Below are 26,306 nucleotides of genomic sequence, written 5' to 3'. Positions count from 1 at the left end.
GGTATATTCAGTCAAGCATTCCCAAGCCGAGCTTTCCCGTTACATATGTTTAAAGTTTCTGAAAGGCATTTCAATGACCTGTGGACATAATATTGAGTGACTGACATCCCATGATAACTAATAACTGATTGTTAATATTATTTATTTTATATATATATATAGATTTTTTATAAATAGTTTTTTAAAATTACCCAATTTTTGTGGTATCCAATTGGTAGTTACAGTCTTGTCTCATCGCTGCAACTCCTTTACTGACTCAGGAGAGGCGAAGGTTGAGAACCATGCGTCCTCCCAAACACAACCCAACCAAGCCACACTGCTTCTTGACACAATGCCCTCTTAACCCAGTAACCAGCCGCACCAATGTGTCAGAGGAAACACTGTGCACCTGGCAACCTTGTCAGCATGCACTGCACCCAGCCGCCACAGGAGTCGCTAGTGCACGATGGGACAAACCCAAAGCCGCCTAAACCCTCCCCTAACCTGGACAACGCTGGGCCAATTGTGCACAGCCCCATGGGTCTCCTGATCGCGGCAGAGCCTGGACACGAACCCAGAACCTCTAGTGGCACAGCTAGCACTGCTGCAATGTCTTTGACCACTGCGCCACTCGGGAGGCCTAATCGCTGATTGTTGTGGCCGATATCGAGATAATCACACCAAAAAAGGTATTCCTACAGACAGCACACTGTGAAGGAGTACAATGAGCATCTGGTAGAAGTTAAATGAAATAAACATTCAGAAGACTGTTACGCTGCATGGTTAAAATCGCATTCCATCCGATGTCTATTCTACAAGTTACCACTGGCTAAAGCTATGACGGTGAAATGCCTATTTACTCTGTTCCATCTCAATGGGCAGCCAGGAAATTTATAAACTTGATCTTCACTATAAAAAGCATCTAGACATTATCTCCCATTTCTAGCATTTGGCTTTCAACAACTGACTCTCCAACATTTGGAACATTGTTTCAATATTGAAATTTGATCTCCAGCTGTCCCATAGTAATGAGCGTGTTGGGAGTCAGGATGAGACAGACAGACAGACAGCTTTTCTCAGTCAGTCAAAATAATGAATCAGCTGTCTTCATTTTTATGGATCTATACAAAGAAATGTCAATAGAAAACAGGTCAAACAAAACTAAATGCACCTAGTTTGTAGTCTTTCCAGCTTCAGTTTGAATTGATTGTGTTAGCTGTGTTGCTGGCTAGCTCCTCTGAACAACAGTGTCCTGACGAGAGAGCACATTTTCTGTGTCAGGCGAAATCGTGCATCATTAGCTCATTGTTATGGATGTATCTAAATAAATGTCACTAGAAAACAGCTTAAACAAACTCAAATGCACCTACTTTGCTGTTATTCTGGCTGCACTGTTTGACATGACTGTAAGTTGGCCATAATTGGCTAGCTAGCAAGCAAGGGATAAGAACGATGTCAGCCAGTATGGCAATGGAACATTTAGATCAAACAACTGGGCCGTGTCCATAGATACAGAACAAATAGACTTAACGACTGGGTCATGTCTCTGGCAACCGAACCAATAGAACTAACGACCAGATGGCTTGGGGAGCAACATACAATTTGTTTCCGGACTATATCTCGTGGATGAATGAAATAGTATAAATAAATTCAGGAAAATATCATATTTTCAGAAAAAATGTCAATCATTATTTGAATATGTTGGTAAACCGTTGTATAACACACCCGTGTCAATATATCCTCCAAACACCGGCTTCTCTGGCATTATCACTTAATTATCTTTTCTACATAATTCATATCTGGTTTTGGTTGTTTATGTTTACACTGAAAACATTGTAACATCCTGAGAATTATCTTCGAAAATAAATAGTATTTAAAGTATTTTAAATATATATTTTTTGAGTGGCGGCAATGATTTAGAAGTGGTGGCCGCCACTGCTAAATTAACATAGGGGAAAAACTGTTATGGTTTTGTGTTCACTGGGCAATTGACCTCTTGACCTCTTCACGGAGCTCCATGGTTCTCTCCATAGGGCTGTATTCTCCATTACTGTTGCATCCTATTTGACTGTGGCAATCAGATTGTGACAGTTGTGAACAGTTTGCTACTGGAATTCATATTTTTATGCAGGCGCTGACTTAGGACAGCTTTTGTGGTTGTCCAAAGTATACGTTTTGTGGTTGTTTTTGTATAAAAAAGCCTGTCATTTTGGATTGAATGGCATGTTGATATTTGGATAGCTGTTGTCTTCTCTCCTTGAATTTGAACAACGCAGGATTGGATTAATGCTGCAACCTTTAGAACAAAGTAGCCATTTTATTTTCCGAACTTGGCTAATTAAGCCAAGTATATTATGAAATAACGTTTGTGTTAATTGCCTTCCTGTGAGCCAGTTATGTGAAGAATGCGTACCAAAACATCTCACCAAGTAAAGCCTCATCAAATGACCATCTGCCTTGCGAATACATGTAGTCACATTTTTTATCTCTTGATTCAATCAGCTATCCACAGGAGGTTGGTGGCACCATAATTGTGGAGGACGGGCTTATGGTAATGGATGGAGCGAAAAGTGGAAAGGTATCAAATACATCAAACACATGGTTTCCATGTGTTTGATTCCATTCCATTCGCTCCGTTCCAGTATTTATTATTAGCCGTTCTCCACTCAGCAGCCTTACTACTTTCTTAGCTACTTTGCAACTACTTAGCATATTAGCTAACCTTTCCCCTAACCCTAACTCTAACCTTAACCCTTTAGCCTAACTCCTAATCCTAACCCCTAGCCTAGCTAATGTTAGCCACCTAGCTAACTTTAGCGTTAGCCACCTAGCCACCTACCTAGCTAATGTTAGCCACAACAAATTGGAATTCATAACATATCCTACGTTTTGCAAATTCGCAACATATTGTACGAATTCTAATTTGTAACATAATGTATAAATTACAACTCATAACATATCATAGGAAATGGATGATGGACATCCACAAATGAATACATACCATATGAAACGTAACATATCATACACATTTTAATTTTATTAAACTTTTATTTAACTAGGCAAGTCCGTTAGGAACAAATTCTTATTTACAATGACGGCCTACCGGGGAACAGTTGGAGTGTTGGAGTAACTGAAGTGTCCCGGATTTACATTTACTATGTTACGTTTACCCCTGAGTCCAGGTTGATTTCAGAGTACAACATGCAGCTTTTCCCTGATTTGCAATTCAAATGAGGAAATATGAAGCATCTACTGGGTCTGAGGCACAGAGGCAGCGCTCCTCACTGTGCTCTGTCATTCCCTGGAGACAACCAGCTCCTGTAATCCATGTTAACCTAATATACTGATCCCACTACTCGTTACCACATTACAACGTGCTGAATTTATCATTAGAAAATATTAATGCATTATCTTGTTTGTATCATTATTCATTTATTACAGTACAATACAGTACCAAACCAGGAAAAATTTAGCCAGATGTTCTTTCCCTACAGATGTAGGATCATCATTTGATCACAGGAAATGTTAAACTTGGAGTGTATTTGAGGTTTAAAAAGATTTCTGAAGTTTGAAACTTGATTTTCGCTTGTGAAAAGATGTATCAACCCCTACAAAAATGTCCATTCATTATAATTCACATTACCTGTTGTTGCAGGATTATTTTCCTTGCTGTAGCAAACTGCCTCAAATTAAGATCATACATCTGTACTTTAGTACACATGCTTTATAGTGCAGTGTGTGTTGAGGACAGAGTGTATGCTTTTTTCAGTGTCTACTCTGGGCTGTCATTACTGTTGGCCCTGTGGAATGTTCCATGGCACTGTGTTGTTGTAGTTGGGTGAATCTAGTCACATCTCATGCAGCATTGCAGGGACGAGTCGGGAGGCAGTCACAGAGACGAGCCAAAGGCTTGGTCAGGGACACTGCTACTGAGAATACACACAGACAGAAGAGGAAACTTCCATTTACACTGCTCTCTGAGGTTAGCATGGTAAGATCTATTCTGGATATTTGATTTAATGCATGGAGGGTTGCGTTCCCTCGTGGTCAAAGACTGTTGGCAAACCAAGTCGATGGCTGATTTGAATGTGATGTTAGTGCAATCTTATTTCTGTGTACCATTCCTAAACGGCAGTATTTGAGCTGACTTTCTTCTTGAATCCGTAACCCTGTTGATGTCTGAAGCTGTGCCATCACAGGCTTTAAGGATAACTATAGGACTATTTACTGTCAGCTGGGGACAATGAGGTATTGTCTTGCCATAGGAAATACAAGTCAATGATAGTCAGTGAGTGTGTTTTCTGAATGGGCTAGACAGAGGGTGTTGATATGTCTACTGACTGACTGCTGGGCAATGAGCTGTCTCTCCCGTCTCTGTGTTCCCTCTTGCATCCTGTGTCTTCCTCTGACTTCCTCAGTGTTGTCCCTTAACCTCCTACTGCTGTCTGTCTGCTCAGGAGTTTTATTTTTAGCATCAGTTATTACACACTCTGCACTAGCCTCACTGATTCACTGGCCCCTCTCTCACATCAGTCTGTTCTGATGAGATAGGTGTTTTACTATTATACATCCTAGGGAGCTGCTATTTCATTTCAAATCAAATGTTTCTTGTTACATGCTCCCGAGTGACGCAGCGGTCTAAGGCACTGCATCTCAGTGCTAGAGGCATCACTACAGACCCTGGTTCGATTCCAGGCTGTATCACAACAGGCTGTGATTGGGAGTCCCATAGGGCGGCACACAATTGGCCCGGATTTGGCCGGGTTAGGCCATCATTATCAATAAGAATTTGAGTTGCCTGACTTGCCTAGTTAAATAAAGGTTAAATAAAAAATAAAAAAATGCGCTGAAATGCTTACTTACAGGCCCTTAACCAACAATGCAGTTCAAGAAATAGAGTTAAGAAAATATTTACTAAGTATACTAAAGTGAATAAAAGAAACAGTAGTAGCAGCAGTGTAAAAACAAATGTAAATTGTCTGGGTGGCCATTTGATTAATTGTTCAGCAGTGTTATGGCTTGGGGGAAGAAGCTTTTAAGGAGCCTTTTGGTCCTAGACTTGGCGTTCCGGTACCACTTGCCGTGCAGTGGCAGAGAGAACAGTCTATGACTGGAGTCTTTGACAATTTTTTGGGCCTTCCTCTGCCACTGCCTAGTATAAATAGTACCAGTGAAAAGTTTGGACACACCTACTCATTCAAGGGTTTTTATTTATTTTTTACTATACTCTACATTGTAGAATATAAAAAGAGTTTATATTCTTCAAAGTAGCCACCCTTTTCCTTCATGACCACTCGATCATTCTCCTTCTTGGTCAAATAGCCCTTACACAGACTGGTAATCCGTCTGGCCCCACGGCTTTGGGAATGTTGACCTGTTTAAAGGTGTTGCCCACATCGGCTAAGGAGAGTGTGATCACACAGTCATCCGGAACAGCTGGTGCTGTCAGGCATGCTTCAGTGTTGCTTGCCACGAAGCGAGCATAAAAGGCATTTAGCTCTTCTGGTTGGCTTGCATCACTGGGCAGCTCGCGGCTGCGTTTACCATTGTAGTCCGTAATATTTTTCAAACCTTGCCACATCCAACGAGCGTCATTGACGGTGTAGTAGGTTTCAGTCTTAGTCCTGTATTGATGCTTTTCCTATTTAACGGTTTGTCTGAGGGCCTAATGGGATTTCTTATAAGCGTCCGGATTAGTGTCCCGCTCCTTCAAAGCAGCAGCTCTAGCCTTTGGCTCGGTGCAGATGTTGCCTGTAATCCATGGCTTCTGGTTGGGAAATGTACGACCGGTCACTGTGGGGACGACGTCGTCGATGCACTTATTGATGAAGCTGGTGACTGAGGTGGTATACTCCTTAATGCTATTGAATGAATCCCTTAACATATTCCAGTCTGTGCTAGCAAAACAGTCCTGTAGCGTAGCATCCACGTCATCTGGCCACTTCCATATTGAGCGAGTAACTGGTACTTCCTGCTTTAGTTTTTGCTTGGAGCAGGAATCAGGAGGATAGAATTATGGTCAGATTTGCCAAATGGAGGCGGGGGAGAGATTTGTATGCATCTTTGTGTGTGGAGTAAAGGTGGTCTAGAGTTGTTTATCCTCTGGTTGCACATGTGACATGTTGGTAGAAATTAGGTAAAACGGATTTAAATTTCCCTGCATTAAAGTCCCCGGCCTCTAGGAGCTCCACTTCTGGTGAGCATTTTCTTGTTTGCTTATGGCCTTATACAGCTCGTTGAGTGTGGTCTTTGTGCCAGCTTCGGTTTGTGGTGAAAAAAATTGAGGGATACGAATAATGTAGATGAGAACTCTCTTGATAGATAGTGTGGTCTACAGCTTATCATGAGGTATTCTACCTCAGGCGAGCAATACCTTGAGACTTCTTTAATATTAAACATCGCGCACCAGCAGTTATTGACAAAAAGATACTGAGAAACCAGCCAGTTCTATATTATCGGTGTCGTCGTTCAGCCACATCTCAGTGAAACATAAGATATTACAGTTTTTAATGTCCCGTTTGTAGGATAGTCTTAATTGTAGATCGTCCAGTTTGTTTTCCAATGATTGCACCTTGGCCAATAATACGGAGGGAAGTGGTAGTTTACCTACTCGTTGGCAAATTCTTACAAGGAACCCCACCCTCCTCCCCTTTTCCTCTGTCTTTCCTTCACGCGGATAACGGGAATTTGGGCCTTGTCTTGACAAAGCATTATATCGTTCGCGTCGGACTCATTAAAGAAAAAATCTTTGTCCAGCTCAATGTGAGTAATCGTTGTTCGGATGTCCAGAAGCTCTTTTCGGTCATAAGAGATGGTAGCAGCAACATTATGTACAAAATGAGTTACAAACAATGCAAAAAATATAAAAATAAAAGAGCACAGTTTGTTAGGAGCCCGTAAAACGGCAGCCATCCCCTCTGGAGCCATTATAGCCTTAATGCGGTTTTATTCCCATCTTTTATTTAAAGCTTCCCATCATAGCTCGTGAAGTACGATGGGAAGTGTCACTTTGTCCTTCTGAAGGGGAGCCAGAGCCAGCCCATGGAGGTTGCAGTGAGTCAGCAGGTTCTGAGGCTACATGCGAGGGTTTTCTCTCTCTCTTTCTTACATATCTGCCTCCCCCTTCCCCATCCCTCACTCTCTCTTCTTCCCTGAACAAATCTCCTCTCCTTTTTCAGGCATGAGACTTGTCATGTCCCACGCTCTCTCTGATCTGGTGGGATGATGTGTGTGCTTCATGCCTCATTGTTTTTCATCCCAGCTCAGACAGTAGGTGTCTGCTATTTGTGCTACTGTATCTTACAGCCATCCAGTACCTCAGGCAGTGGTGGTCGGTGCCATTTAAGATGAGGGAGGATAATATTTTTTTTAATGATCATCGCCTTATTTCTATTTCAGCATATTGGATGACTGTCATTCATATTCCATTCACCCAGCTCAATGTAACAGCGATTGATTTAGGTTACTACTTAAATTATTCCTGTACCCATCATAAGGTTGCTCCAACCTAGCCTATGTATGAGAGTTTACAACGTAGGTACACAGGTCGAGAGAATTGTGCGTAATCAAGGTGACAGACAGTGACACATTCAATACCGCCATGCACACTCTTGCCTACATCTAGCTGATCTAGGGTGTAATCATTAGTCTCACAGTTGCAAACTAGAGTTTCTATTGGACAAATTCAGGTATGTTTATCTCCGTTTCGTTCCATTTTCTTCTGTTCAAAAAGGCTTTACAACGAAAGCAAAACATTAGATTATGTCAGCAGAGTACCCAGCCAGAAATAATCAGACACCCATTTTTCAAGCTAGCATAGAATGTCACATAAACCCAAATCACAGCTAAATGCAGCACTAACCTTTGATGATCTTCATCAGATGACAATCTTAGGACATTATGTTATACAATACATGCATGTTTTGTTCAATCAAGTTCATATTTATATAAAAAACCAGCTTTTTACATTAGCATGTGACTAGCATGTGACTAGCATTCCCACCGAACACTGCCGGTGAATTTACTAAATTACTCACGATAAACGTTCACAAAAAGCATAACAATTATTTTAAGAATTATAGATACAGAACTCCTCTATGCACTCGATATGTCCGATTTTAAAAAGGCTTTTCGGTGAAAGCACATTTTGCAATATTCTCAGTAGATAGCCCGGCATCACAGGGCTAGCTATTTAGACACCCAGCAAGTTTAGCACTCACCAAAGTCAGATTTACTATAAGAAAAATGTTATTACCTTTGCTGTCTTCGTCAGAATGCACTCCCAGGACTTCTACTTCAATAACAAATGTTGGTTTGGTCCAAAATAATCCATCGTTATATCCAAATAGCGGCGTTTTGTTCGTGCGTTCAAGACACTATCCGAAAGGGTAAATAAGGGTGACGAGCATGGCGCAATTCGTGACCAAAAATGTGTAAATATTCCATTACCGTACTTCGAAGCATGTCAACCGCTGTTTAAAATCAATTTTTATGCCATTTTTCTCATAAAAAAGCGATAATATTCCGACCGGGAATCTGCGTTTAGGTAAACAGACAAAAGAAAATGAAGCATGGGGTCGACTCGGGCACGCGCCTAAGCCCATAGTACTCTGATCGGCCACTTGCGAAATGCGATAAAGTGTTTCAGCCAGAGGCTGCCTCGATATCGTTCAGCTTTTTCCCGGGCACTGAGAGCCTATGGGAGCCGTAGGAAGTGTCACGTTATAGCAAAGATCCTCAGTCTTCAATAAAAAGAGCCAAGATGAAACACAACTTGTCAGACAGGCCACTTCCTGCATGGAATCTTCTCAGGTTTTGGCCTGCCATATGAGTTCTGTTATACTCACAGACACCATTCAAACAGTTTTAGAAACTTTAGGGTGTTTTCTATCCAAAGCCATAATTATATGCATATTCTAGTTACTGGGCAGGAGTAGTAACCAGATTAAATCGGGTACGTTTTTTTCCGGCCGTGTCAATACTGCCCCCTAGCCCTAACAGGTTAACTGTGCTCGCTGTACCCAAAGAGGGCAACGTCATGACACAGTACATTTTAACTTGAAAGGAAAACGACTTTCTGTCGGTTTACCGTGTAATATCTGTAAACGTAGCTAGCTAGACTATCTTATCCGTATACATAATGGATGGACACCTCTCCCTGTCATGGATGCAATGGTTGCCCTTAGTTTGAAGATGTAATCCGGAGACAGGTGTTTTCTCCATCTCCCTAGCTATCATACTCTAATTCCACTGATTTCAAAACTCGGTCCAGAAGGTGGAGAGCAACACTTATGCAGTTCTACTACTTGATACATTTAAAAAAAGCCACGCTAGACAGGATTACCTACACATACTGACCAACTCAAATAGACAGAAGCGTGCTATATGGCAGACCAATCTGAACTCATCTCTTGGCAAGTCCAGCTCGCTCATTAGCTCAGCCAATCATGGCTAGCGGGAAGGTTGCTGACAGCTCGCTCACTATCTCAGCCAATCATGGCTAGCGGGAAGGTTGCTGACTTTTTCTGTGCTTAAACCAACTAGGCTCTTAATTTAACAATTAAATTCATATTTACAGATGGCATACAAGTCTGTTATTAAGGCACATGAAAGTTCACATGTTCCAAAAGGCATTTCTGCCCCAAAACGCATTTTGATAAAAAAAAAAAAGTTGAAGTAGTGATCCGCGACATACGCTTAGTTTCCTGAATTGGGTCACAATTGCAAAAGTAAAAAATATATTGAATTAATTTTAGAATAAGGCTGTATATAGGGCAGCAGCCTCTAAGGTGCAGGGTTGAGTAGCCGGCTGGTAGCTGGCTAGTGATGGCTATTTAATAGTCTGATGGCCTTGAGATAGAAGCTGTTTTTCAGTCTCTCGATCCCAGCTTTGATGCACCTGTACTGACCTCGCCTTAAAGATGATAGTGGGGTGAACAGGCCGTGGCTTGGGGGGGTTCATGTCCTTGAGGATCTTTTTGGCCTTCCTGTGACATCGGGTGCTGTAGGTGTCCTGGAGGGCAGGCAGTGTGCCCCCAGTGATGTGTTGGGCAGACCGCACCACCCTCTGGAGAGCCCTGCGGTTGCTAGTTGTCCTCCGGCTACACTATAGTGATAGGCTACTGTATACCTTCATTGCAAACAGTGTTTTTTTAATCAATTATTTGGTTACATGAATATATTTAGTATAGTTTTATCTAAAAATGATAACTTTTTTAATGTTTCACTATTATTATTTTTATGAAATTGAAAAAGGATGGTCCTCCCCCTCCTCTGACGATCCTCCACTGACCTCAGGGATTCAGTGATGTTAATTGGTAGAGGAATTGAGTAGTTGTGTGTAGCTCAGTGCAGCCAGTGAGATCACTGTAGAATGTGTTTTCCTGTTGTCGGTCTCTGATGTACATTCATAGGCCTATACACTTCAGTAGTCCCTGTGACCTCAGCGCCGCTTCATCTCTCCGCTGTGAAAAACATCAGAGATTTAATTAGCCTGTCAGGAGAAGAGCAAGTTTAAATCGGTGCTCATGTAAACTGGGACATTTGATTAGTGTCACGTTTGTTTTTATTTAAGATGACGGAGAGTTCTCACAAGGGCCAGCCTCTACAGTTGCTCTACATTTTAGCAGACGCTCTTATCTAGAGGGAGTTACAGCAGTGAGTTCAAACGTTCTCATACTTTTTCATACTGGTCCCCTGTTGGAATCAAACCCACAACCAATAATGGACATTTTTCAAGGGGTTGATATATTTTTCATAATTGAAAATCAAGTCTGATATTTTAAAGTAGAAAATACTAACTTCAGAAGCCTTTTTAAACCTCAAATACACAACATGTTTTTAACCCTCCTGCTGTGTTCCGGTCAATTTGGACCAATTTGAAAATTTTCTCTCTGAAAAATATAGTTCATTTAATCTGATTGTCATAAGGTTCCATGACTTTGTCAAAATACATTTTGATGATTTTCATAACATTTTGGGTGTTTTATTTAACTTTTGTACACCTGTGGTGTTCCTGGTCAAAAATGACCGGTCATTAGAAATGAATGGGTGAGACTACACTTAGTGTATAAAATTGAGTTCAGGCAAATGCCCATTCATCATTGAGCACACACACACACACACACACACACACACACACACACACACACACACACACACACACACACACACACACACACACACACACACACACACACACACACACACACACACACACACACACACACACACACACACACACACACACACACACACACACACACACACACACACACACACACACACCTCACTTCTCTTCCATGGCAACCCCCACTGTCACGGTTGTTGTCGGTGAAGGAGGACCAATACGCAGCAGGTACGTGTATGCTCATCTTGATTTTTATTAACTACAAAAATGAACATACAAAATAACAAAAACGAAACGAACGAACAACTACAAACAGTCTGGTAAAGCATACGGCTTACACACAGAACAATCACCCACAAATAACACATACAAACACACCCTAATATATGGGACTCTCAATCAAAGGCAGATAGACAACACCTGCCTTCAACTGAGAGTCCCAACCCCAATCAACCAAACATAGAAACACACACACTAGACTAACCATAGAATTAACTAAACATAAACCAAAACCCGGAAATACTAAATCAAACACCCTTTACACAAACACACCACCCCGAACCACATAAAACAAATACCCCCTGCCACGCCCTGACCAAACTACAAAACAATTAACCTTATATACTGGCCAGGACGTGACAGTACCCCCCCCCCTTAAAGGTGCTACCCCAGAAGCACCTCAAAAAGATGTTTATCTTTTAAATTGTGTAAAATAGTTGATTGTTTGAGAAATTGAAATTATTAGATTTTTGATGTTTTGAATTTCCAGCCTTGTTAGCAATCCCGACTCGGGGTTCATTGCTAACCTGTAGCCCCAACAGGTTAACAAAAAATAACCCCAAGCAACACCAACAAAAAGTCCCCTTTTCTAAAGGGAGGGAAGGGAGGGTGGCTGCCGTCAACGACGGCACTGTGCGACACCCCCCCTCCCCAACCCACCTATTTCTGGAGGTGGCTCTGGTTCCGGCCGTTCCAGGCTGTCGGGCCACTCTGGCATCGCCGAGGGGCAGTCGGGCCAGTCTGGCATCGCCGGGGGACAGTCTGGGCAGTCTGGCAGTTCGGGACAGTCTGGGCAGTCTGGCAGTTCGGGACAGTCTGGGCAGTCTGGCAATTCGGGACAGTCTGGCCACTCGGGCCACTCCGGCAGTTCAGGGCAGTCTGGCCACTCCGGCAGTTCAGGGCAGTCTGGCCACTCCGGCAGTTCAGGGCAGTCTGGCCACTCCGGCAGTTCAGGGCAGTCTGGTGATGACTGTTGACTGGCGGGCAGCTCTGATGATGACTGTTGACTGGCGGGCAGCTCTGATGATGACTGTTGACTGGCGGGCAGCTCTGATGATGACTGTTGACTGGCGGGCTGACGCACTATAATCCTGGTGCGTGGTGCTGGTACCGGATATACCAGCTTATGAACACGCACCTCCAGGCTAGTGCGGGGAGCGGGAACAGGACGAGTCGGACTGGGTTGACGCACTTCCGGGTCCGCACGAGAGACAGGAGCTGGAAACCCAGGGCTATGGAGGCGCACAGTCGGTCTAGATCTTACCTCCTGCACAACCCGCCTTGGCTGGATGGAACTAGTAACCCTGTACGAGCGGGGTGCTCGTACAGGGCAGACTGGGCTGTGCAGGGGCCTGATGGTAGCCGTGCGTAGAGCGGGAGTTGGGTAGCCTGGTCCTCGGAGGCGTACCGGCGACCAGATGCGCTGCGCAGGCATCCTCCTACCAGGCTGGATGCCCGCTCTAGCACGGCACCTGCGAGGGGCTGGAATAACGCGCACCGGACTGTGCGTGCGTATGGGTGAGATAGTGCGCTCCTCAGCGAAACATAGCGCTCTCCACCCCATACGCTCCTCCATATAACCACGGGTAGCTGGCTTCCGGCTCTTCTTACGCCTAGCCAAACTACCCGTGTGCCCCCCCCAAAAAATTTCTTGGGGGTGCCTCTCGTGCATCTCCTTCAGCGCGTCCACTCTGGCCTCGTACCACCGCCTCTCTGCCTTGGCTGCCTCAATTTCCCACTGCGGGCGGCGATAATCCCCAGCCTGATGCCAGGGTTCGGCCCCGTCCAGAACTTCCTCCCAAGTCCACTTCTCCCGCCAGTCCAACTCGAACTCCGTCTGCTCCTTCCTCTGCTGCTTGGTCCTTTGGTGGTGGGTGATTCTGTCACGGTTGTAGTCGGTGAAGGAGGACCAATACGCAGCAGGTACGTGTATGCTCATCTTGATTTTTATTAACTACAAAAATGAACATACAAAATAACAAAAACGAAACGAACGAACAACTACAAACAGTCTGGTAAAGCATACGGCTTACACACAGAACAATCACCCACAAATAACACATACAAACACACCCTAATATATGGGACTCTCAATCAAAGGCAGATAGACAACACCTGCCTTCAACTGAGAGTCCCAACCCCAATCAACCAAACATAGAAACACACACACTAGACTAACCATAGAATTAACTAAACATAAACCAAAACCCGGAAATACTAAATCAAACACCCTTTACACAAACACACCACCCCGAACCACATAAAACAAATACCCCCTGCCACGCCCTGACCAAACTACAAAACAATTAACCTTATATACTGGCCAGGACGTGACAGTACCCCCCCCCTTAAAGGTGCTACCCCAGAAGCACCTCAAAAAGATGTTTATCTTTTAAATTGTGTAAAATAGTTGATTGTTTGAGAAATTGAAATTATTAGATTTTTGATGTTTTGAATTTCCAGCCTTGTTAGCAATCCCGACTCGGGGTTCATTGCTAACCTGTAGCCCCAACAGGTTAACAAAAAATAACCCCAAGCAACACCAACAAAAAGTCCCCTTTTCTAAAGGGAGGGAAGGGAGGGTGGCTGCCGTCAACGACGGCACTGTGCGACACCCCCCCTCCCCAACCCACCTATTTCTGGAGGTGGCTCTGGTTCCGGCCGTTCCAGGCTGTCGGGCCACTCTGGCATCGCCGAGGGGCAGTCGGGCCAGTCTGGCATCGCCGGGGGACAGTCTGGGCAGTCTGGCAGTTCGGGACAGTCTGGGCAGTCTGGCAGTTCGGGACAGTCTGGGCAGTCTGGCAATTCGGGACAGTCTGGCCACTCGGGCCACTCCGGCAGTTCAGGGCAGTCTGGCCACTCCGGCAGTTCAGGGCAGTCTGGCCACTCCGGCAGTTCAGGGCAGTCTGGCCACTCCGGCAGTTCAGGGCAGTCTGGCCACTCCGGCAGTTCAGGGCAGTCTGGTGATGACTGTTGACTGGCGGGCAGCTCTGATGATGACTGTTGACTGGCGGGCAGCTCTGATGATGACTGTTGACTGGCGGGCAGCTCTGATGATGACTGTTGACTGGCGGGCTGACGCACTATAATCCTGGTGCGTGGTGCTGGTACCGGATATACCAGCTTATGAACACGCACCTCCAGGCTAGTGCGGGGAGCGGGAACAGGACGAGTCGGACTGGGTTGACGCACTTCCGGGTCCGCACGAGAGACAGGAGCTGGAAACCCAGGGCTATGGAGGCGCACAGTCGGTCTAGATCTTACCTCCTGCACAACCCGCCTTGGCTGGATGGAACTAGTAACCCTGTACGAGCGGGGTGCTCGTACAGGGCAGACTGGGCTGTGCAGGGGCCTGATGGTAGCCGTGCGTAGAGCGGGAGTTGGGTAGCCTGGTCCTCGGAGGCGTACCGGCGACCAGATGCGCTGCGCAGGCATCCTCCTACCAGGCTGGATGCCCGCTCTAGCACGGCACCTGCGAGGGGCTGGAATAACGCGCACCGGACTGTGCGTGCGTATGGGTGAGATAGTGCGCTCCTCAGCGAAACATAGCGCTCTCCACCCCATACGCTCCTCCATATAACCACGGGTAGCTGGCTTCCGGCTCTTCTTACGCCTAGCCAAACTACCCGTGTGCCCCCCCCAAAAAATTTCTTGGGGGTGCCTCTCGTGCATCTCCTTCAGCGCGTCCACTCTGGCCTCGTACCACCGCCTCTCTGCCTTGGCTGCCTCAATTTCCCACTGCGGGCGGCGATAATCCCCAGCCTGATGCCAGGGTTCGGCCCCGTCCAGAACTTCCTCCCAAGTCCACTTCTCCCGCCAGTCCAACTCGAACTCCGTCTGCTCCTTCCTCTGCTGCTTGGTCCTTTGGTGGTGGGTGATTCTGTCACGGTTGTAGTCGGTGAAGGAGGACCAATACGCAGCAGGTACGTGTATGCTCATCTTGATTTTTATTAACTACAAAAATGAACATACAAAATAACAAAAACGAAACGAACGAACAACTACAAACAGTCTGGTAAAGCATACGGCTTACACACAGAACAATCACCCACAAATAACACATACAAACACACCCTAATATATGGGACTCTCAATCAAAGGCAGATAGACAACACCTGCCTTCAACTGAGAGTCCCAACCCCAATCAACCAAACATAGAAACACACACACTAGACTAACCATAGAATTAACTAAACATAAACCAAAACCCGGAAATACTAAATCAAACACCCTTTACACAAACACACCACCCCGAACCACATAAAACAAATACCCCCTGCCACGCCCTGACCAAACTACAAAACAATTAACCTTATATACTGGCCAGGACGTGACAGTACCCCCCCCCTTAAAGGTGCTACCCCAGAAGCACCTCAAAAAGATGTTTATCTTTTAAATTGTGTAAAATAGTTGATTGTTTGAGAAATTGAAATTATTAGATTTTTGATGTTTTGAATTTCCAGCCTTGTTAGCAATCCCGACTCGGGGTTCATTGCTAACCTGTAGCCCCAACAGGTTAACAAAAAATAACCCCAAGCAACACCAACAAAAAGTCCCCTTTTCTAAAGGGAGGGAAGGGAGGGTGGCTGCCGTCAACGACGGCACTGTGCGACACCCCCCCTCCCCAACCCACCTATTTCTGGAGGTGGCTCTGGTTCCGGCCGTTCCAGGCTGTCGGGCCACTCTGGCATCGCCGAGGGGCAGTCGGGCCAGTCTGGCATCGCCGGGGGACAGTCTGGGCAGTCTGGCAGTTCGGGACAGTCTGGGCAGTCTGGCAGTTCGGGACAGTCTGGGCAGTCTGGCAATTCGGGACAGTCTGGCCACTCGGGCCACTCCGGCAGTTCAGGGCAGTCTGGCCACTCCGGCAGTTCAGGGCAGTCTGGCCACTCCGGCAGTTCAGGGCAGTCTGGCCACTCCGGCAGTTCAGGGCAGTCTGGCCACTCCGGCAGTTCAGGGCAGTCTGGTGATGACTGTTGACTGGCGGGCAGCTCTGATGATGACTGTTGACTGGCGGGCAGCTCTGATGATGACTGTTGACTGGCGGGCAGCTCTGATGATGACTGTTGACTGGCGGGCTGACGCACTATAATCCTGGTGCGTGGTGCTGGTACCGGATATACCAGCTTATGAACACGCACCTCCAGGCTAGTGCGGGGAGCGGGAACAGGACGAGTCGGACTGGGTTGACGCACTTCCGGGTCCGCACGAGAGACAGGAGCTGGAAACCCAGGGCTATGGAGGCGCACAGTCGGTCTAGATCTTACCTCCTGCACAACCCGCCTTGGCTGGATGGAACTAGTAACCCTGTACGAGCGGGGTGCTCGTACAGGGCAGACTGGGCTGTGCAGGGGCCTGATGGTAGCCGTGCGTAGAGCGGGAGTTGGGTAGCCTGGTCCTCGGAGGCGTACCGGCGACCAGATGCGCTGCGCAGGCATCCTCCTACCAGGCTGGATGCCCGCTCTAGCACGGCACCTGCGAGGGGCTGGAATAACGCGCACCGGACTGTGCGTGCGTATGGGTGAGATAGTGCGCTCCTCAGCGAAACATAGCGCTCTCCACCCCATACGCTCCTCCATATAACCACGGGTAGCTGGCTTCCGGCTCTTCTTACGCCTAGCCAAACTACCCGTGTGCCCCCCCCAAAAAATTTCTTGGGGGTGCCTCTCGTGCATCTCCTTCAGCGCGTCCACTCTGGCCTCGTACCACCGCCTCTCTGCCTTGGCTGCCTCAATTTCCCACTGCGGGCGGCGATAATCCCCAGCCTGATGCCAGGGTTCGGCCCCGTCCAGAACTTCCTCCCAAGTCCACTTCTCCCGCCAGTCCAACTCGAACTCCGTCTGCTCCTTCCTCTGCTGCTTGGTCCTTTGGTGGTGGGTGATTCTGTCACGGTTGTAGTCGGTGAAGGAGGACCAATACGCAGCAGGTACGTGTATGCTCATCTTGATTTTTATTAACTACAAAAATGAACATACAAAATAACAAAAACGAAACGAACGAACAACTACAAACAGTCTGGTAAAGCATACGGCTTACACACAGAACAATCACCCACAAATAACACATACAAACACACCCTAATATATGGGACTCTCAATCAAAGGCAGATAGACAACACCTGCCTTCAACTGAGAGTCCCAACCCCAATCAACCAAACATAGAAACACACACACTAGACTAACCATAGAATTAACTAAACATAAACCAAAACCCGGAAATACTAAATCAAACACCCTTTACACAAACACACCACCCTGAACCACATAAAACAAATACCCCCTGCCACGCCCTGACCAAACTACAAAACAATTAACCTTATATACTGGCCAGGACGTGACACCCACGGGAACCTTTACCCAATATAATCTTTCCCCCACTGGAACCATACCTGTTGGCATTCTCACAAACAATCACAACATTGTTTCAATAATATATAAAACTTTTCTCGCAGCTTTTTTGAGGCCTTGCTTTTTTGAGGCCTTGCTTTTTTGAGGCCTTGCTCACAATTCATTCTGTGGCAGCACAATAGCCAAACGATATACTGTATGTGAGACTCTTGATCATATCTTTGGTCATGACACTGGTGAGGAGGAGAGAGTCCTTGTTAAACTTTGACACAAAGTAGTCTGTGATAAATAGCACAATATGTTATTTCTGAGTATTTGTTATAGTCAAAATAATCCATACTCAAAAATGAGTTGTATGAGCTCAGGTCAATGAGGCCTACAGGCCATGAATAGAAAATAGAAGTTCAAAACTTGTAATGTTCAGAAGAATGTAAGTTGATAAAAAGATCTAACACAACATTAAGTGATAATATATGTATTATTATGGATTTATAATCAGCTATAATGGGGTGGTCATTTTGGACTGGGAACACAAAATTAATTAACATGAAATGAACACAACAGGAGGGTTAATGTCCTGCATGGCAGGAAAGTTCTCCTACAACAGTGTGATCAAATTAAGATCCTACATCTGTACATATTGCTGCATATAGTATTACCATTATACATTTTTCATACTGTATATTGCAGGGCAGACCGGATTGGATAGACCGCCATCACATTGATTTGTTGGCTCTGTGAAAAAACATGGCTTTGTTTTCTCTTTTCCCAGTGCTACCGTCCCTGGTCAAAAGGCTTTGTTGATGCTTTGTTGATGTTTGTAGGCGAGTAGCGTAACAGCAGGAGGTGTGGAATAGTTGGGGCCCGAGGAGCAGAGGAGAGGAAACTACTCCTAGTCCCTCTGGGCCTATCCTGTAGCTCTCAAACTGGTCAGACAGATTGGATGGGAGATCCTGGCTGTGCCTCACCACGCTGTACTTGGTGTATTCCTACTGTATGCTGTAAGTTTAAGCTCATTTACTGCATTTCTATACAATTAAAAAACCTTAAAACGCTATTTGCAGAACAGCAAGAAAATAAATAATTATGATACCAGCCATTATCACCTTAGCTGCTGTAGGTTCATTCACCTCAGTCGATCTAAAAACACATAGCCTATTAGCTATAACATTGTAATGTTATATCCCTGAAAGGATGGAAATATGACAAATGATTCACACTGACACGTAGCATCAGCGACATTGTTTGCATTTTGATTGTATTTTAATGTAGGTGTAAGGACCGACACCGGAGATGAGAAGCAGGTATGGGGAGTCAAACATTTAATCAGGAACAGACATGAAACAAGACAGGAACAGTGTCAGCACACGGGTATACGACAATCAAGTGCGAGGTACCAAACCGATATACGGGAGGTAAAGACAGAAGTGATTGAGTCCAGGTGAGTGCAATAATCGCTGATGTGCGTGAAGGAGAGAAGGCAGGTGTGCGTAATGATGGTGGCCGGAGTGCATAATGCTGGGGAGCCTGGCGCCTTCAAGTGCCAGGGAGGGGGAGCGGGAGCTGGCGTGACAGTAGGCCTTTTGGGAAGATAGGCCATATGGAGATGTTCATATTATTTTTTTTACATTTTAGTCATTTAGCAGACACTCTTATCCAGAGCAACTTACAGTAGTGAATGCATACATTTCATACAATTTCATAAATATTTTTTTTTTTCCTGTGCTGGCCCCCCATGGGAATTGAACCCACAACCCTGGTGTTGCAAACACCATGCTCTACCAACTCTACCAACTAAGTTCCTAACTAAGATTAGTACAGATTTTCTCAGGGGAACCCACATGGGGCCTGACTCCAAGTTTGGGAACCACTGTACTAACCTCTCCCTCTGCTTGCTTCCTCTCTCTCTTTGTCTCCTCTGCTTCCTCCTGCATGCTTGCAGCCTGCCTCAGCCTCACCACTGAGAGCCACATGCTCACATCACTGTCTCCCAGTAGCTCTCTGTAGGAGTCACAGGACGATTTTAAAATTGCCTTTTGTCTGACATCTCGCACACACACTGTCAGCAGCGTCTCTAGTTGCCTACCTTAGCTGACTGCGGGCTGGGGTAGTTCATTTCACATCTCAGGCCCGTGCTGCAAGAGGGCGGAGTTAGCCGTTTGAGAGAGTGGTGAATGTGCTGCTAAAAAGGCAAATCTGGGGGACGCAGGTTAATATAACAAACAAACCACTGTTTATGATTCCACTGGTTCGCAAAGAGGTAGGCGCGATTAAGCTCCGTCAGATCAAGAATATACGCTTTGTGAGCTTTGATCAACGCTGGGAGCAATATTTAGATATTGATTTTCTTTACTGTGTTCAAAATATATATTTTTGTTATTATTATTTTTTTCAAATGAGAAAAATACCTAAGGTCCAGACCTCTGTGTTTTCATATGTAGTTACGGCCATGACTTAGAGATATATAGGCAATGTACAGGATTATTTACAAGCTAGCCAAGGCCAATGTATGTGTGAATGACGGTCTCATGTAATCTCTCTTTTGTATGTAGTGTGTGACTGTGTAGTGTGTGACTGTGAGAGGGGTGAGGTGTCTGCAGCCTGTTATTATACCACAGTGCTACTTTACCCCTGATGCCTGACATAAAGATAGCTCCTCTATCATGGTGATGGCCATGAGCACAGCAACAAACAGTATCTCTATGGAATCAGCTACATTCTCTACTCTGCTCTTTCTCCCTTCAGACACAATTACAATGCCAACCCACTGGGCACATACGTCAATTCAATGACTATTCCATGTTGGTTCAATGTAATTTTATTGAAGTGACGTGGAAACAACAGTGTGTGCCCAGTGGGAACTTTGGTCCTGGAATACTCAAATAGGTTAGCCACACAGTGTTTTCGGAAAGTATTCAGACCCTTTAAATTTTTCGACATTTTGTTACATTACAGCCTTATTCTAAAATTGATTAAATTGTTTTTTCCCTCATCAATCTACACACAATACCCCATAATGATGAAGCAAAAACATTTTTTTTATTTATTTTTGATAATTTATAAAATAAATAAATGGAAATATTACATTTACTTAAGTATTCAGACCCTTTACAGTGTCCCACTGTAGCTCAGTTGGTAGAGCATGTATTTGGGGAGTTTCTCCCATTGTTCTCTGCAGATCCTCTCAAGCTCTGTCAGGTTGGATGGGGAGTGTTGCTGCACAGCTATTTTCAGGTCTCTCCAGAGATGTTTGATCGGGTTCAAGTTTGGGCTCTGGCTGGGCCACTCAAGGACATTCAGATACTTGTCCCTAAACCACTGCTGTGTTGTCTTGCATGTGTGTTTAGATTCGTTGTCCTGTTGAAAGGTGAACCTTCACCCCAGTCTGAGGTCCTGAGCAGGTTTAAATCAAGGATCTCTTTGTACTTTGTACTCCGTTCATCTTTTCCTCGATCTTGACTAGTCTCCCAGTCCCTGCTGCTGAAAAACATCACCACAGCATGATGCTGCCACCACCATGCTTCACCGTAGGGATGGTGCCAGGTTTCCTCCAGACGTGACGCTTGGCATTCAGGCCAATGAGTTCAATCTCGGTTTCATCAGACCAAAGAATCTTGCTACTCATGGTCTGAGAGCAGTGGAGGCTGGTGATTTGAAAAATTGAGGAGGATGGGAGACCCACAGTATAGACATCAAAAATCATCAAAGAGTAATTATTTTAACCTAAATCTTTTAAAAATACATTTATAGGACAATATTATGGGGAATGTGAAGGAGAGGGCTACTTACACCATTTTGGAAAGGGATCACAGCAGTGATTGAATGAGGGTATGAGGCATGAGTTGAGGTGTTCAGAGGCTTGACTTCAGTGCAGGACAGGATTTGACTGGGAAGACAAAAAACAATAACACAACACCCTACACAGTTAGACAAAAGAGCTAAGAATGAGATAGTACAAGCAAGGACTAAAATCATTGATATGTAGTAATATGATTGTGTTTATGTATGTGATTGACTCTACATACAGTAATGAGAGAAAATTGATAGGGGTACTCACAGTGCTTGGAGAGTAAACATTCAATGTGCCAGTGGATGATTAGGCACATGAGACGTGATTTCAGTTCATGTCAGGAGAGAGTTGACAATGTTAGTGGAGTGGAGTGGCATGGTCATCACTTCTTAAATCAGGAAATAGTAGGGGACTTCCTCGTCCTGGAAATACAAATAGCAGATACATATTATTACAGTTGCATTATCGTAGGTTTGAACAACAACTTTGTCCATTAAGTTAAATACAGACTGCGCATCTCGCCCGCTTGACACATCAAAGTAGCCAAAGAAACTTTCCTGAATTAAGCCCTAATCATCTACATACCTGACGATAATGGATAGCTGCAAGCAGACTGGTGGCACCATAGGTCCCAGAGTGGGGGGCAATTTTTACCTCCTGGGGCCCGGAGTTTTTCCTTATCTGTTAACCTAACCAGGAAAACTTGACCCTATAAAGGTATGACAGTGATTAATCAGTTGTAAAAAGGTTTTATAAGGGCTATGATGGGACCAGTTTTTCCTAATCAGGTCACATGGTTTTAAAAAACTTTTTAAAAACTACTGGCCCTGGGGGGGATGAAAACCTTGTCAAACTGCAGCAACCTTCTACTTGTTCATATGAATTATATTTAGGCTAGATTCGGAAGGGGATTTTCTCTACCCAGACACAGAGAGAACAACTGATAGACAATAGAACTCACAGGGCTGAGCTTGCTTTATGCACGTTTGCATCATGCAGGCCTATGCAACTGTAGGCCTTATAAAAAAATGTACTCACATCTGTCATCACTATTATGTTGATTGATTCATTTTAATAATTTTGGATTGAAAACATATAGGCAGCCTAGCCAGCCCAATATTTTATATAAACCAAATTTAATCACATTCACATTTTCTCATGACCCACAAATGGACTATAAATACATAACGTTACCAATTAGTTACCCAGATCAAATGGACGGCGCACATAGGCTGTATGCATCTGCTCTTATTAGTAGCCTTCCGACTGAAGGCTTGTTTTCATCCCATACAGCATGTCAGAGCTAGCCTAGGCTGCTGCAACATTTATGTCATGAGTTTTTGCTTGTGTCTTTCTGGAGTGATTATGTGTTATCATCATTGCTAAATAAATACCGGAGGAAAGTGGAAAGCCTACTTGAGCCCGCACGAAAAAATTCAATACTTCAACCTCTCTCTTCAATCTAACTTTTAATGGATGATGCGATGGAAGCTATAAAATCATTCTGAATTGATTTCGACAACCCAGAAAATACAGTAGAAAGTTCCATATGTTCAGCAAGTAAAGCATGATAATGTGCAATTACCGCTACAAGCTCCTTGTAGTTGCACTTGTTAGCAGAACCTTCCCTCTCGTTGTGTCCTCAAAAAGCCAATTATTGTATGCCCTAAAACGCAGTGGTGTTGATAAGCCTCTTGAGAACATCCCTGTTTCTTCTTACTTTCTTGTTGTGCTGCGCAGTTTGAATACGTAGACCTCATGATAGCTGTGGCTTTTCCCCAGAAGCTTGAATCTGATGTGGGCATTTATATGCTCCCTGCTTTTGTTTTGTTGTTTAGCTGAATGATCGATGTTCTTCAGGTCGCTGTACCCCTCTTTCACCCAAGGCTTTCCAAAAAGCAGGCAAGGGCAGCAAAACAGGCGGCTTGATGAAAGGCTTCCTGTTAACCAGCTATACATTGATACCAATTAGTATTGAACGCCCTCACCTTTTCACCCTTCTTCATTTAACTGATCCCCTGACAGAGGTCGAGCCTTGGTTTTAATTTGCACCTTTTCCATGTACCCCAGAGAATGAAAGGGGTTCTTCAATAAAAAGTCAACAAAATTTGAGGTAGCGTTGGTGGCGAAGGGGGCACACTCGAGCTGATAGCTAGCTCGCTACTGCACCTTCTACAGAAGTTAGCAAGGCAAATTGAAATAAATTGCACTAACTGGACACAAAAATAAAGTTATGAAACCAAGAAAACAATTTATAATCTACCTCCTCCGTCTCCTGTAATTTGAATAAACTAATTTGAATGGAATAATATCCCAAAAATGTTCAACTATTACTTTTCAACCTCTATTCAATAATGTCACCAACTCACCAAGCTTCTCAACACATAGAAATATGCTCTGCGGCACAACCCCAATACAACACAGTAGGTTTATTCTCTGATCCTAATCCTATGATTGGATGGACAACATGTCAGTAAATTCTTTATTTAACTAGGCAAGTCAGTTAAGAACAAATTCTTATTTACAATGACGGCCTACCCCAGCCAAACCTGGACGACACTGGGCCAATTGTGCACCGCCCTATGGGACTCCCAATCACAGCCAGATGTGATGCAGCCTGGATTCAAACCAGGGACTGCAGTGACGCGTCTTGCACTGAGATGCAGTGCCTTAGATGGCTGCGCCACTCGCAAGCCCATTTTCATACTGAAAAAGCTTTGATTGGTTGGAGGACGTCCTCCAGAAGTGGTCAGAATTACAATGTAAGTCTATGGAAGGGGGTGAGGCCTACGAGCCTCCTAGGTTTTTTTTTAAGTCAATGTACCCAGAGGAGGACAGAAGCTAGCTGTCCTCCGGCTACACCATGGTGCTAACCCAGAGAGTGCTGTTGAAGTTACTATTGACCGTCATTGCAAAGTAATGTGTTTCAATCAATTAGATAAAGGCTTGATTGGTGGAGTGCTGCAGAGATGGTTGTCCTTCTGGGAGGTTCACCTATCTCCACAGAGGAACTCTAGAGCTCTGTCAGAGTGACCATTGGGTTCTTGGTCACCTCCCTGACCAAGGCCCTTCTCTCCCGACTGCTCAGTTTGGCCGGACGTCCAGCTCTAGGAAGAGTGTTGGTGGTTCCAAACTTCTTCCATTTAAGAATGATGGAGGCCACTGTGTTCTTGGTGACTTTTAATGCTGCAGACATTTTTTGCTACCCTTCCCCAGATCTGTGCCTCAACACAATCCTATCTCGGAGCTCTATGGCTTGGTTTTTGCTCTGACATGCACTGTCAACTGTGGGACCTTATATAGACAGGTGTGTGCCTTTCCAAATCATGTCCAATCAATTGAATTTACCACAGGTGGACTCCAATCAAGTTATAGAAACATTTAAAAGACGATCAATGGAAACAGGATGCACCTGAGCTCAATATCATAGCAAAGGGTCTGAATACATATGTTAATAATGTATTTCTGTTTTTATTTTAATACATTTGCAAACATTTTGAAAAAAAACTGTTTTAGCTTTATCATTATGGGGAATTGTCTGTAGATTGATGAGGATATATTTTTTTATCAATTTTAGAATAAGGCTGTAACGTAACAAAATGTTGAAAAAGGGATGGGGTCTGAATACTTTCCGAATGCACTGTATAATTGACTTCAATATACCAATAGGTGTGAGTGCCTCGCCGTTAGAACTCATTAAAACTCACATACTTCTTATGATTTAGAATTCAGACCAGACACCCCCGTCCAGGGTAAGGTTTCATAATTCCATTTCAGACATTTTGTTCCTCATAAACAGGGAGATTTTACTGGGGCAATTAGAGCTGAGGTTAAGTGTCTTAGTCAGGAGCAGGTCAATACTGACCCACTGAGGACGTCAGCCCGTAACCATTATATAACTTGCTGTTGAACATGTAGGCTACACCAAAACTCTATGTTAAAGGATTACAACTGAAACAGAGTGATGTGATTTGATAACATTGTGTGTGGCAATCCTGATTGAGCAGTAGACTAACAATGACGTTTAAATAACTTCTCCTCTGCGTTTCATATCAACTCAAAACTGAAACGGGTGAAATTATTTGATAACATGTTTGTAGTTTAATTGTGTGACTGTTTGACAATTCTGATGTGTTTAGCAGTCAATGATTAGGGCAGTTGTTTGTGTTGTTGTGCTCACCGATGCGCTCAGGTTGTTATCAGCAGTTGGAGAAAACAGAGCTCTCAGTTCTCCTCAGCACCTGCATGCAGAGCTAATAAAAACCACTCAGTCATGTAGAGAGCACACTCAGTCATGTAGAGAGCCCACACAGTGTTGTGTTATAAGTGGCACCCTATGGACGAATCACTGCAGGCTTTACTAACTGTAATAACTAGTAATTGGTAGTTAATCAGTTAGTTAGTGTACTAGTAGTCTTTAGGTCAGGTGAATTTCCTCTATACAATGTAAAGCCCTTTGATGAACTCAAAAAGTGTTAAGGGCAATTCCACGTATACAGAGTGATGCTGAGACTCAGTGTTTTCACTTTAAAATGTATGTCAATTAAAAACCAATTGCAAACCAATCATTGCAAAGGTAAACAAACCATGCAAATGTGTCATGGACTTCATCAGTGACATCATCAGATCCCGATTCATGCTGAATGCGGAACGAAAGAGAGCTCAGCTTGTTTTTGAAAGTTTCTGAAAAACTTTTTTCTTGAAAAATGTTTGTTTATTAGCCTACTTGTTTATCTGTCAGGGATTTCTTCGTCGTCAGACGATATAGCGAAATCATCGTCGGAAA

At 44.4% G+C, this 26,306-nt stretch overlaps 1 protein-coding gene across 10 annotated transcripts in view; it reads left to right on the top strand.

The window, feature by feature from the left end:
• Positions 1 to 26,306, top strand: part of LOC106565726 (band 4.1-like protein 1) — a 203,585-nt gene that overhangs the window by 3,203 nt on the left and 174,076 nt on the right. The window contains exons 2-3 of one of the 10 annotated variants that reach the window (XM_045691843.2): positions 18,555 to 18,731; positions 19,003 to 19,171. The exons of 8 other annotated variants lie outside the window; for them this stretch is intronic. The gene's annotated coding sequence lies outside the window, so the exon portion shown is untranslated. Of the gene's footprint in view, positions 1 to 18,502; positions 18,732 to 19,002; positions 19,172 to 26,306 lie in introns of all 10 variants that reach the window. One more of the 10 variants, XM_045691841.2, reaches the window with a different exon arrangement.

This window comes from Salmo salar, chromosome 12, assembly GCF_965601325.2.
Source record: "Salmo salar chromosome 12, fSalSal1, whole genome shotgun sequence".
NCBI classification, from domain to species: Eukaryota; Metazoa; Chordata; class Actinopteri; order Salmoniformes; family Salmonidae; genus Salmo; species Salmo salar.
This window is presented reverse-complemented; position numbering and strand designations above follow the sequence as displayed.